The 11,868-nt window shown below is 36.2% G+C and overlaps 1 protein-coding gene across 3 annotated transcripts in view; it reads right to left on the reverse strand.

Annotated features, from left to right (window-relative positions):
• Positions 1 to 11,868, reverse strand: part of LOC125268636 (neuronal PAS domain-containing protein 3) — a 359,515-nt gene that overhangs the window by 183,770 nt on the left and 163,877 nt on the right. The window lies entirely within an intron of this gene.

Consider the following 11,868-nt stretch of genomic DNA (forward strand, 5'->3'; position numbering starts at 1 on the left):
AAAGAAAGAAAGAAAGAAAGATCACGTTACATCACGTCTGCCCTAATAAGTCTCAAATAATATAGTAGTGGCAATGTAAAATAAATAAATAAATAAAATAGAACAGAACTGAACCCAGTGTGAAAACAACATTTAATGTGCTCCAGCAGAGATCACAACCACCACCAGTACAAGTCGACAAAGAAAATACCAAAGTTAAGAGGTCACTTGACCAGCTTCAAATTACCCTCCTCTCTGTACTTAAAGGCAACATCTCCAGACAATAGCTCTCATCACACAAGGATCCTCGCTTAAGACCACCGCATGGAAATCAGCCACATGTCCTCTAAATTCCTTGACCTTGAGGAGCTTTGCAAACTATTAAGTCTACGGTTAATATTTCATAATGAAAAATGTGAACATGTTGAACCAGAGGTTAGCTTATAGAAACAAGTACAACCAAGTGAATAGAGTCTTAAAGCCTAATCTGTCACATTTGAAGACCCTCTCACATGACACATCACAGTTTCAACACACCTATCATTAGAGGTGTAACGATACTCTCATGTCACAATTCCATACAAATGGCGATACTGAACTCACAATATGATACTATCGTGGTATTTTAAGCCAAAATAAAAAAAAAAAAAAGTTTTTTTTTTTATTATTGCCTTATATTAAAATAATAATATTATTTTAATATTATCAGGACTCAAATATTCCTCCATTGCATTATTATACATTATATTCAACATTATAGTATTTTAATGTAGTAATGTCACTAAAATCACTTGAAATCACAAGCCATCATGTCTCTTCAGAAGACTTGGATTTGGATTAGACCACATTAATTATTTTTGATAATTTCTTACAATGCCTCTTAATGACATTTTTTGGTTCTTTTAAGGTGTAGAGCAATGGACTTTAAATGGAGGGACAGAAATCTCTCAGGTTTCATAAAAAAATATCTCCATTTGTGTTTGGAAGTTGAATAAAAATCGTATAGGTTTGAAATGACATGAGGGTGAGTACATGATGCCTGAATTTACAATTTTGGGTGAATTATACCTTATAAATACAGTAAGCTGAGTCTTGGATAAAACTACCTCTATATTGCAAATCATATAATTTACATCAACGATACATACGTTGCATTTTTATTAGGGCTGCACAACGATTAATCGCAATTAATCGTTTGCAAAATAAAAGTCTGTGTTTATGTAATATATGTGTTTGTTTTGTGTATATTAAGTATGTATATATTAATACACACACATACATGTATATATTTAAGAAAAGTTATATTTATATATAAAATATTTATATTTAAATATAATATAAAATATATATATTTATTTATACATGCATATATTTCTTAAATGTATACATGTATGTATGTGTGTATTTATATATACATAATTAATATACACAGAACAAACACATATATTACATAAACACAGACTTTTATTTTGCAAACGATTAATCGCGATTAATCGTTGTGCAGCCCTAATTTTTATATTGCGATATCTCGATATAACGATGTCGTTACACCCCCACCTATCATATCAAGCATGAGCTACTTTGACATGAACAGCAATGCAGACAGATTCATGAAAGGGTGATTTTAGGAGGTTTCTAGACAGTAAAAAGCAGGAAGTGAATACGATAAAAAGTGAAAACAGCAAATGTAAACATCTTAAACAATTTTCTTCCCCTGGTTTACTGGTACACTCAATACTGTCCAACGACAAGACTATGCGACTGTGTCGCCATGCCTCTGCACGGCTGCCCGAACAGCCGGAGAGATGAATATAATTGCATATTGATCTCAGGAATTATGCTCTATTAATCTGCTTCATTTTGCTCGTGACGCAAATGATATATGAATAAAGAGCTTGAGGGAGCACAGAGGCAACACAATGTCTGTCCTGCAATGATTCTCCATAATACATCTCCTCTAGTTTAGCTCCCTGCCACGCCAGATTGAGCACATACAAATATATTACAGAGGAAACGCGAGCAAATACATCACGCCTGACCTAATAAGTCCAGCACAATACAGTAAAAGCACTGTAAAATATGCAGGATCTGCCTATTGAGTGAGTACTGGTTTACTGTCAAACACATACAGGATGATGTTTCCCATTCGGAGTATCACAATCCCAAAGACGCAATATTCCAAAGTCCTTGACAGCATTTCACGAACATGCAAATGGACGGACCCCGTCTGATACAGACTAATGGCATTTTATTATGAGACAATATTGCTTTCCATTTGACACTTTCAATATGTAATGCTAGTCTTCAATACCCACCATACCACAAACAGCATTTGGTGCAAGACTGCAATAAATGCAATTTGTTACTTGCCACAGTGGCAATTTCAAATCGCTTGTGCTATTAGAAAGTCAATTTAACTTTCACTTTTATAAGTCAACATTATTGCTATTGTTAATTTATTTCTCATTGAATGGGAAATTGGCAGCAAGGCATCAGACTGTCATTTTAAATCTGCAATAATTTCTTGTGAAGCTTAGACCTCTTATTCCCTAGTCCTGGATTATTGGAGCTAAATGGCAGTCTCTGGCTTCACCAAAGGCTCAGGGGCAGGTACTGTTACACAAATTGCCAATTCAATTAACGGAGTGTAGATGCTCAACTGGCAGCTGGCAGACAGGACGGCTATTTTGGCAAGTGTCAGGCCTAATTCATCAAGCTGTCAATGCTCTTGCGGTCGGAAGCCACGGACAACGTCAAAGCGCGAACGGCATGTATAATCTGGTGAAACTCACGTGCTAACAAATGCTAACTCGCATGCTAACTGCCCACACTAAGCCTGTGGCGATATGGGGAGACGAGGACTCCAGGGTCTAACCAGGACCGTGAATGTGTTTTCTGGGAGATAGGAATATCAGTCAAGAAAACAGGTCTAATTCTTAGAATCATAAGAGCAAATAATTCACAGGTCTAGAACATAAATAACTTTTTTATGGCACAGGCAATGTCTAATTTTTAACTAGCTCAATTCACATGTGAAGAGGTCAGCCAATCATAATAAGAAGTAATTTGCATATATAATCCTTACCTTTACAGTAGCAAAACAAGCATGTTTACTTCTAGGGTAAGAGAGAAGGTGGAAAGTATTCACATAAAACTATATTAAGACTAAATTTGGTGTCCCAGAAACCTTGACTATCATTAAAAACTAGGATATAGCTCATTTAATGTAAACATACAGCTTACAGACCATTTTACTCAGATGCATTTCCAGTTGAAAAAGTTATTAAGGTATTATATTATAAAATATCATATTAAGGGTTTTCAGACTTATAGTTAGTTCAAGAAACCTTGGCTATCATTAAAAGTGAAAAATAAATTGATATATAAATAAATAAAATTATCAAAAAATTGTAGGATATGACCCTCCTAAATATAATATTATAATATTATATTAAATATAAAAAAACAATATTATATTAAGGGTGTTTTCAGACTTATAGACTTATTTTTTTACATATCCAGATTTTATCCAGATGTATTTTTGACAGTCAGGACAGCAAAAAACACATGAAATCTTTTTTTTTCGTTTTTTTTCTTCTTTTTTTTTTTTTTTTTTGGTTTGAAATGCGATTCCAAACAGGTTTTTACAGATCTCAGTCTGGATGCTCTGGCTGCTGAAATCGGATTTTAAATCGTTTTACAATATATACCAGTCTGAATCTGAGTCCTGCACCACGACTTGACAGATGATGCACCTCCATTTTTCCTGCATTTCCGTTTTGAAAGCCTCGTCACATTTGTGGGTATGCCTACCTCGTTACCAAAGCAAACTCTGCAGATAAGTTGGTTATGTCTTGACACACACTTGCAACTAATATTGCGGACACTCTTTACATTTTGATAAAAGATGAAAACAAACATTTTCTTTTGAATAAATCATGCACAATAAGAACAGGAAATTACATGGGGTCATATCTTATTTCATGGTGACTTACATTTCTACTCGCACTGATTTAAACAGAACAATGTCAGATTTCTCCCATGCTTCACGCGGTTCGTTGGCTTCAACGTCTGCACTCATTAGACAGTAGTGAGACACGTCACGCTGTAATTGATAAACCTCAAGGTGCTCTACGATCAGGACTGAACGGCCCATCATGCACACGCACCCCCACATCTTGTGCACTTGTGTAGTTGAATGTAAAAGTGCTTCCAGTTAATGAAATGATGAGACCAAACAGACCACAGCATGTCATTAGCTTATTCAGAAAATTACAGACTCTTCTTGTTTCATTGTTCAGTCGTCTTTGAACACAGTAAACGCTTCTCAAAGAGGAAGGCGGAAACCCAAGACTGCATTTGAGAGAGAAACTCTTCATCGCAAAAGAGCCAAGGTGATATTCACAAGATTATAAACAATACAGCAGTTTCCACAATACTGAGAAATCAGGGCAAATGAAAATTAGAGTTTGACGTTTCACTGAATCCAAACCCTTCATCAAAGTCTACATTAGGAGGATTTAATTACACTTACAAGAGCCCCAACATCTAAATTTTCTTTTCAGAAAAGGTCCAGACAATCAAGCTGTGTACTGTTTCAGAAACCAAATGGTCATATGGCCATAAAAAGCAACATTTGTGCATTTCAGGCATATTCATCATAAATGTGGGCATAAATAATACCTTTCCAAAGTAAAAAGAAAAGGTTCTGTGCCAAACTGTAGTAAATAATATCAGGTGAATTGATTAAAAAACAAATATGTTTAAAGACCAAGATTCAATCAAATAGAATCAAAATAGAGTTACTGTATAACTACTGAATTTACACAGATAAATGCACAGAATACACAACTTTATGTTGAAACAATACATAAAAATCATTTGAATTCTTGTACCTGAGACTTTAAAATGCAGTCATTAATATGTCAACTGCTCTAAAGCACAAAATACTGTATTGATCTATCAAAACAATTCACCTACAATAATCTATAATTTCTTACATTTCAAACTGTAAGTCAAATCTCCCGTTGACTATCCTTCCCATCCGGTGTCCTTCAATCCATAATCTGCTCCTCATGTTTTCAGAGTCCAAATGTCATTAAATAATTTACTTTAGCTGGGATAATGACAGGGCCAGATCGTTCTCTTCACGCAGGCCTCTGAATAAGTTATGCCCGTGAAGATGGAGGTTGAAACATTTGTTTTAATTAGTTTCTTTTAACGTCTTTGACTGGTTTAAGTTTTCATGATGATGTGTTCAATAATCCATGCTCATCTTTTCTCCTCATTTATATCATCAAAATTTAAGCCGCTTCATTCTGCGCTAATGACGCCTCGCTTACCCGCTGTCTCTCTCTTTTTTTCTCTCTCTGTAGCTCTGCTCCAAAACCTAGTGAGCTGCCCACCGTAGACTGCTTTTAAAAGACTCTATGAAATCAAAAATGAGTTTTGTGGCTTTTAATCCATTTCTATTAATGATTAATGTCCTGCCACTTTCCTGATTCAACAGGAAATACACCAACACAGAAAAGCAAATAACTCATGAATGGATTTCATGGGATACTATGTACCCCCCAACAAAAATGTGTGTGTATGTACAGTATATATATATATATATATATATATATATATATATATATATATATATATATATATATATATAGTACAGTCCAAAAGTTTGGAACCACTAAGATTTTTAATGTTTTTAAAAGAAGTTTCGTCTGCTCACCAAGGCTACATTTATTTAATTAAAAATACAGTAAAAAACAGTAATATTGTGAAATATTATTACAATTTAAAATAACTGTGTACTATTTAAATATATTTGACAAAGTAATTTATTCCTGTGATGCAAAGCTGAATTTTCAGCATCGTTACTCCAGTCTTCAGTGTCACATGATCCTTCAGAAATCATTCTAATATGCTGATTTGCTGCTCAATAAACATTTATGATTATTTTCAATGTTGAAAACAGTTGTGTACTTTTTTTTTCAGGATTCCTTGATGAATAGAAAGTTCAAAAGAACAGCATTTATCTGAAATACAAAGCTTCTGTAGCATTATACACTACCGTTCAAAAGTTTGGGGTCAGTAAAAATTTTTATTTTTATTTTTTTGAAAAGAAATTAAAGAAATGAATACTTTTATTCAGCAAGGATGCATTAAATCAATCAAAAGTGGCAGTAAAGACATTTATAATGTTACAAAAGATTAGATTTCAGATAAACACTGTTCTTTTGAACTTTCTATTCATCAAATAATCCTGAAAAAAAATATTGTACACAAATATTTTGTACAATTGTACACATTAAATGTTTCTTGAGCAGCAGATCAGCATATTAGAATGATTTCTGAAGGATCATGTGACACTGAAGACTGGAGTAATGATGCTGAAAATTCAGCTTTGCCATCACAGGAATAAATTACTTTGTGAAATATATTCAAATAGAAAACAGTTATTTTAAATTGTAATAATATTTCACAATATTACTGTTTTTTACTGTATTTTTAATTAAATAAATGTAGCCTTGGTGAGCAGACGAAACTTCTTTTAAAAACATAAAAAATCTTAGTGGTTCCAAACCTTTGGACTGTATATATATATATATATATATATATATATATATATATATATATATATATATATATATATATATATATATATATATATATATATATATATACACACACACACACACACACACACACACACACACACACTGCATATAGACACTGATGAGCCAAAACATTATGACTACCTAATATGTTGCTGGTTCTGTGCGTGCTGCTGAAACAGCACCTGTGTCCTGTGGTATCTGGCACCAAGATGTTAGCAGCAGATCCTTCAAGTCCTGTATGTTGTGAGGTGGAGCTGCTGTGGCTCAAACTCGTTGGTCCAGCACATCCCACAGATGTTCAATTTGATTGAGTTCTGGGTAATTTGGAGGCCAGGGCAACACCATGAACTCTTCACCATTGTCATAAAGGGGTGAACCTGGTCTGCAACAATTTTTAGGTAGGTGGAATATGTCAAATTTACATGAATGGCTGGACCCAGGGTTTCCCAGCAGAACACTGCACTCCCTCCACCGGCTTGACGTCGTCCCACAGTGCATCCTGGTGCATCACTTCCCAGGTAATCGGCGCACATGTACACAGCCATCCACGTGATGTAAAAGAAAATGGGACTCATCGGACCTTCTTCCACTGGCCCAGTTCCAATACTTGCGTACCCATTGTAGGTGCTTTCGATGGTGGACAGGGGTCATCATAGGCACTCTGATTGGTCTGTGGCTATAGCCCCAAATGCCCATTCCTCCCATAACCATCACCTTGTACCACAATAGACCTTCTGTTGTCTCGGACCACACAGAATAGCCTTCATTGCCCTCATGCATCAAATACCCCTTTTCCACCAAGGCAGTTTGAGTTTCAAATCAGTTCTTTGTCTTTCGACACACAAAGCACCAGCTCCGAACCAGGAAAAGTGGTTCGTAAGTAGCACCAAAACATTGCTGGGCTAGAAGTAAGAACTGCTTGCGTCAGGGGCTGGGGGCAGGGTTACCGTGACCAACAAGACACTTGTGACCGCCATTTTTGAAATAGCAGCTAATCAAGCTAATAGCAGCTCAATTGTAATCTCCGTCTATATACAAATTACGGCGAGCCGTGTTTGGATGGCGATGTAGGTTCGAATATTAAATTTATTGCTAGAAATTACATTAGAAGTGGAAAACATTGGTCAAAAACGTAAATTTACACACAAACTTCAGGCGCCGATCACCAATTACTGATTACCGTATTGGCCCATACCGATCAATGAAATAAATAATACTACATGACAAATAGAAGGCTTCAAATAGAACAACAATGTATTTTAAGTATAAAAAAATTGAGATGAGAAAGTATCATGAAATGACAACTCTTTATTTATTGGCAAGCAACAACTTGGAGTTAAACAAATATAGCATTCCTGTGAAAAACAAAGTAATCAAATGTAAAACCACTGCATAGTCTTCACTGTATAAATTAAAGATAGATTAATCCTAATAAATCTACTAAAGAGCAGTGAGTGATTTTTCTCTTTGTGTATTGTTTTTTGATTAACACTGAAACAGACGACAACAGATTTATTGGGCTGCTGTCACTTTAAGACCTAATGCACTGATCCAACATACTGTTACATACTGTGACTTATTTTGTTTATGTCCACTTAAGACATAACTGACTGTGTTTAAGCAAATATGTGCCAAGCCAGGCAGTTTGACATATTTCTGTGAGTATTTCACCATTTAGGCGCGAAAATGAATCTGTCATTTGGTCACCGATCAAACTATATAAAGCCATTATCTGCGGATAATGATCGGCCCCCTATGTTGGAATGCATCCTCCAAAGGCAACATTTTTACGTTTTTGGATGCAACCCTAATCTACCCAGACCTAAATATGTGACCTTAATATGTTTTCAACAATATTTGCTTCACCTGTGAATGGTCATAATATTTGTAATATTTATGTACTTAATACTGTGTGATTTTATATCACGCAGTTTAAATATGAAAAATATAATAATGCCCCACAAATTCAACATTTTTCTGACACTAGTCAAGGCGATCTACAACTCAAAATCTTTGTGATAACAATTACACTGTTGCATTCATGTATTTATCTGCAGCATAATTACGTCTAAAACAGGAAGCCATAAGATCGATGAATAAAAGAGTGAGCGTGCATCCAAAAGCTCCTAAAAGCCCCATCACTAGTGTGTATGCGCTTAGCCTCAATGTGACTGGTATTATCTCTACGCACTAAAACACACGTACGGCACGAAAGCGTGCGGCAAAAGTGGAAATCTCCAGCTCAGTTGCTACGGAGATGTTAGATTACACCTTGAAGAGGCGCTCAGTGAGGAATAATTGTCTATGGAAAGCTTGTAGAGGCTCTGAAGTCCCTGCTGAAGTGATTTGGTATTTTATCATTGTGCTATTTCCTCTCATCACGAGCAGAAACAACTGTGTCAGATACGGAGATAAGAGGGCCGAGGGAGCGCGGGACACAAGCTCTCCAGCTGACAAGCACTGTCCACTCACGATCCATATCAAAACCAACGGTGAGGGAGAGAGACAGCAATAGAAAGCGAGCGTCATCATACTCACAGCTCGCATTATCCTCAAAGCAGAGCCATTTCAAGAACAAAACCTATTCATTTTCACTGCTGCAGCAAAAAAAGAGAAGAAACCCAAAGCTAGTAAAACACGGTGAGCGTACACCTGCTGTTTTAACTGGAAAACCTTGAGAACGCTGAATCGCGGAGCTGGTCATTTGACTGAGTGACTAAAGATAATGGTGAAAGACAAGGCTGAAACCACGCTGTGATTTTAAAGCCTGTCGCCTGTCAATGCATTTCTGCCGAGTCATTCAACATTCCTGCTGAAAAAAAAAATACTTAAACCACTGAAAAGTGCCCAAATCCACTCTAAAAATCAACCAAAAGACCAGCCTGACCTGGCTAGGAGTCTTTTCCTACTTCAAAAGTACTGTTTATTTCTTAATAAATGTACCTGGTCTTATTGTGCTTTTCATAATCATCCATCAAACTGTAGTAACTTTTTCCACCTCTGAAACAACATTGCTTTTTTTTCTAGTGTAATCAAGGCCATGTGGGCGGACAAAAACAATTAGAGCTGTCAATCAATTAAAAATATTAATCAAATCAATTACATGACAGGCTGATTAATTAATCAAATTAATTGCATATATGATAATTTGCTGAGAAAAGTCCCTAACTGAAGATCATTCTAAAATTACATTAATTAATTAATCCTTTTTTTTTTCAAATCATTTTTTTAAATATACATTTTTAATAACTAATTAATCATACAAAATGAACACATTCAATCTTCTTTAAAATCAATATTAGCCAATAATATCAAATCAACATTGTTTTGAAATGACCTCCACACAAAAATAAAAAGAGGAAAAAAAAAGTCAGTCAGTTTGATTTTATGTTGACTTTAAGTCAAGAATGCTTCGCTATTTCTCGTTCTCACAGGCTGATGTGTTATTCCGACACCTCCGAAATGCGTATGGATCTTTAGATCCTGAGAGTCCCGGTTGCTAAATGCAGCTATCGATAGCTCGCTCTGACGAGGAAAGGCAAAGGAGGACGAGATATTGACATTGACCAAACCTAGCAAGGTCAAGTTCAGGGGGCACCGCAACTGAATCAATACCACGGGATGAGCAAATGAAAATAATGGGGGAAAAAAAGCCTCATCTAATTTGGAAATGCATTCATTATGGCAAACCGCATTAAAGCGCAAGGCAGGCTGCCTGCACTGCCCTCGAGTGCAGCCATACAGATAAACAATCCATTACCAAAGTGCAGCAGCAGGCTTCTCTTAATAAACCCAACCGAACCCAGCCAGGCCTGCAGGACGCATGCTGCGGGACAGCAGAGAACTGGACGAGATTCAGACAGCTTGACTGCTTACAGACTTGTGCAGTGGAAAATAAGCTTTCTTAGTGTTTTCCTGCAAAATTAAGCATTCTGGTTTGCTGAAGAAGCCCCAGAAATACTGAAGCCCTTGGTCAGCACTTGACTATTAACTTTGCTTACACTGTTTAACAATTCGTATGCTGATGATGCTGAGGGAGAAACTCTCAGTACGAACGATCCAGTCAAACGGAATACAATATTAACACATTAACAAAACCTCTACAGAAAAGAGAAAAAGACTTGAAGATCAGACATTTACACTTTCCTTTAGTATTGGAGCGTTTCTTTGTGCTGAAACACATAACGGTAGATGTCATGGTTGAGGTGTGTGTTTTGTGAGGGGCTAAAGGAACATCAAGGCCGCTCTATGTACCATGAAGTCTGTGTTTTCCAGACACTTTCCTCTCACAGCTCACGATTGAAGCATTACATGCATCTAACAGACAGGGCACTAAAACCTGCCTGCCTCAGACCGCCTCACCACACACACCAAAACATGTGTGCTGAAACGCCGCCATGTTGTCCTCTACGGATGTCCTTCACTTCAACACATCCTATCTGGCAAAATGCCCAAGACTGAGACAGTTAAGATGATTCTGTGTGAATGTGCAGCCATGGAAAAGGGGAAAAAAAAAAAAAAAAAAAAGCACAAATGAGATCACATTAATATCTCAATTGTTTCTCCTAAACTGCAAATAGATTAAATGCAGATTAATTGAGACTTTTGCTTAAATCTCTTGCTTCTAAGTTATTTTTCTTGTGAAAAAGACTCCAGTTATCTCACATGCATCTCATCTAGAGTTCTCAAGAGATCTCAATGCCTCAAATTTGCCCAGATACAAAAGACAATATTGGCTTAAATAATGCTCCTAAAACTACTCAGTTCAAATGAGTTCAGACCAATGAGATTTCACTGTGGATGGGACTATAGGAATAGAAATCAAATGACTGACAAAATGTCCTGTCACTAGTTGCTTGTCATTGTTATAGCTGGTCATCCATCCGTCCGTCCGTCCGTCCGCCCATTTATCTATCTATGTATCTATCTATCTATCTATCTATCTATCTATCTATCTATCTATCTATCTATCTATCTGTCTGTCTGTGTATATACAGTATATCTATATACAGTATATATAGAATAAGAATTAGAACTTTATCATCTCTCCTAAACAATGACCAATCAACTCCTGAGCAATCAATTTTTCAGAAAGGACATGACAGTGTAAGATGACAGAGTATATACAGGGAAGATCAGTCTTACCGCAGGATGAATCCTGGAAAAGGCGGATAATAGGTGTGCAATCAACAGAAGGGGAGCAGACATGAGACTCAGGCGTCATGCTATTGAATCTATATCATAGATGATTACCTACACTTTCAGACAGCAC

The sequence above is a fragment of the Megalobrama amblycephala genome, linkage group LG5 (assembly GCF_018812025.1).
Source record: "Megalobrama amblycephala isolate DHTTF-2021 linkage group LG5, ASM1881202v1, whole genome shotgun sequence".
Taxonomy (NCBI): Eukaryota; Metazoa; Chordata; class Actinopteri; order Cypriniformes; family Xenocyprididae; genus Megalobrama; species Megalobrama amblycephala.